The sequence below is a fragment of the Amblyomma maculatum genome, unplaced genomic scaffold (genome assembly GCF_055883805.1).
Source record: "Amblyomma maculatum isolate TAMU_Amacu unplaced genomic scaffold, ASM5588380v1 scaffold_18, whole genome shotgun sequence".
NCBI classification, from domain to species: Eukaryota; Metazoa; Arthropoda; class Arachnida; order Ixodida; family Ixodidae; genus Amblyomma; species Amblyomma maculatum.
Genome location: NW_028146743.1, coordinates 775,955 through 778,704, shown reverse-complemented (window position 1 = coordinate 778,704; position 2,750 = coordinate 775,955).

Here is a 2,750-nt window from a genome sequence, read left to right as displayed (position 1 = left end):
ATTGTCTTATACAAAGCTCTTGTGTTCCTCAATTGGCTGTTGTCCTCAACTGCTTGGCACTGTTGGGTAGCTGATCCTTATTGTGCCACAGATTCTCCTTCTGTAACTTAAACTATTGCACTTCTCGCATTGTGGTTAAGCATGAAGTGTGTCTTCAGGCAACATATTTTTATCTGTGTGCAGGAACCTCGAAAGAAGACCGGGTGCTAGAGCTGGAGTGACCACTCAACCTGGACCTCCTCAAACGGTTTTCAACTGAAGACACTTAACCAAGTTGAACGTCTTTCCTGGTTTCTCTTCTTTTCTTTTATAACAGTGCAGTGCCTACGGTTTACTCCAGCATTGTACTCAAATGATATTTGTATGGCTGACATTGTCTACTTCCCCCTGATGCTGCAGCCACCATTTGGCAGCTTAGTCTGAAACTGAAGATGCTCTATATTATTAACCAGCCACACACAACCTCCAATGTGGTGACTCATGCTTACCTTCCAGAAATAACCTTTGTCTTTCTACACCATGCATTATCCCAAATAAAATAAGTCAATGGAAACTAGTGTCTACCCCTTTATAGTGTTATGGCCTTTAATGACTACCAGTGTTTTTGCACAGGGCCTGCATGTCCCTCTGAGTGTTCAGCCTTACAGTAAAGAGTACAGTGATTGTCAAGTACAATCTCTTTAGCCTCTCTACTTATTCTGCAGTATGGGGTTATGTAGTGTACCTGTTACAAATACAAGCTGTTTGTAAAGTGTTTTTCTAATCCCTATCTCCTGTACAGAAGTAGGTTGCCAGTCTATGTCTGCATGCTAACTAGATTTGCCTGCTTTGGTTAACTGTTCTACTTATCAAAAAGCCCTGAAGGACCCTCTGGTAACGATGGTATTCAAGGGGGGGGGGGGGGGGGTAGAAATGAATATGAATATAAAATACAAAAATACTGCAATTGTAGCATTTTGCGTTACAGTGAATGCAGCCGTTAGAAAAAGACAAATTCATATATTAAAAACGGAATGACGCTTACAAAAAGCACGCGACTGGATAAGGGCAGTTTGAACGATTGCAGCATGGAAAATTTTCAGTGGACGAATGCAAGTCATATATGGTGCTATAGGTAATATATTGCAAGATAATGGAGCGCGAGCAAGTCTGCGACCTGTGCTATTGGTTCATTTCACCTGTCTGTCAATTGCATTGCTTTAGACTGCCTGGCTTTGAATGGCGTGCAGCGGGGGTTTGTTGTAAGCTTCGTCTAATACTGCAGACGATCCCTACAGAATCGTGCATTGTAATGTTCTTTCTGCCGGGGGATGCAAAACGTTTCCACGCAAAACTTGCGTAGTATTGTAATTACTTGTATTTTTACATCAATAATGTCATAACTACGAGCTACTGCAACCGTTTTGCCATCTCTGACAGATCATGCTGTGCTAGCATGTTATGCGAATCAGATGAGTTTTCGATGTTATGATTTCCAGAAAATGCACGATGCGCTTGGCATCAATGCCTCCGCCTTTATACAGCGCAAGGAAAAAGGATGCCTGTAATAGAGCGCGATGTCAATGCCAACAAAAAAAGCGAACTGCTTTACATCGTCTGCCCCGCCGTGATCACAGCCCAAGGAGTGGCTTTCCCACAGAGCCCCCCTGTAGACGCAAGGAGCGACTTTCCCGCAGAGCTTGGAACATAATGGCGGACATTCGCGCAACTCTGCTCCCTGCGGGAGAATATACAGGAACACTAGTCAAGGTAAGTATAAATTGTGCAAAATTGTTTCGCATTTTGCTTATTTATAAGTGCTGTGTTGCTTGTCTCTCCCCACGTGCTTCCAAGACCTCATGCAGCAGCAGCTCGTGGCATGGACGCTCCTCGTGTTCAAAAAACAAAATATACGGCCAGGGTATGAAAGACCTCCACGAAAACATCCGCCGTCGGCAACCATAACCGCCGCCTGACTGCTAGGCGCATGTCTGCCGAGTGCAGTATGCCTTTGTATACTAACCATGCATGGGGTGAGCGGTTGCCATGTTTTCAGTTCACCTTTGTTGGCCGTTTCATAAATAAAAATTGTCATTGGTCTCTATGTCTGTCACTGTGTCTAAAGAGCTGGTCTGGCCGAACCACGTACGTAGCGATGGATTGCACCGCGGCAATATGGCTTTGTTCCAAGTTTAACAAGACAGTTGAGGCCAAATCAAAATCAGAAATGACGATTTCCAACTTAGATATTGGCCTCCAGTCAACAATTTGGAGTCCAATTCAATGGCAACAGTTTGAGTTCTGTTCAGCTCTGTGCCAACATTTCGTACAATTAAAGGAGTCGAAATTATGGGAATGGCATGCATTTATGAAAATCGAACAAACATGCTTTACATCCAATTAACATGTCATGCAATGCTAATAATATAAAAGCTCAACATTCTTTCAGGGAACGCTCTATGGAATCTCCTGCTACAGCATGGACTACACGTTCATGGAGATATTTTCTTGAATTACGCGCACTCACAAAGGTATTGGAAATGATTGAAACAACTGAGCAGATGCCTATATCTTCAGAAGAATCTAAAGTTCACTGTCTTGTGTTTAGTGAGATATAATCAAGTCCCATTCAAGGAATCAGATGAACAGTAACAAAAACAAATCATCCTTCATATATTTTGTTTAGTACCTCAAGGAAGAGTATTAGGCACACTTTAGCTAAATTTGTACATAAATGACATAATTCACATTGACAACAGTGTTCAGCGCAT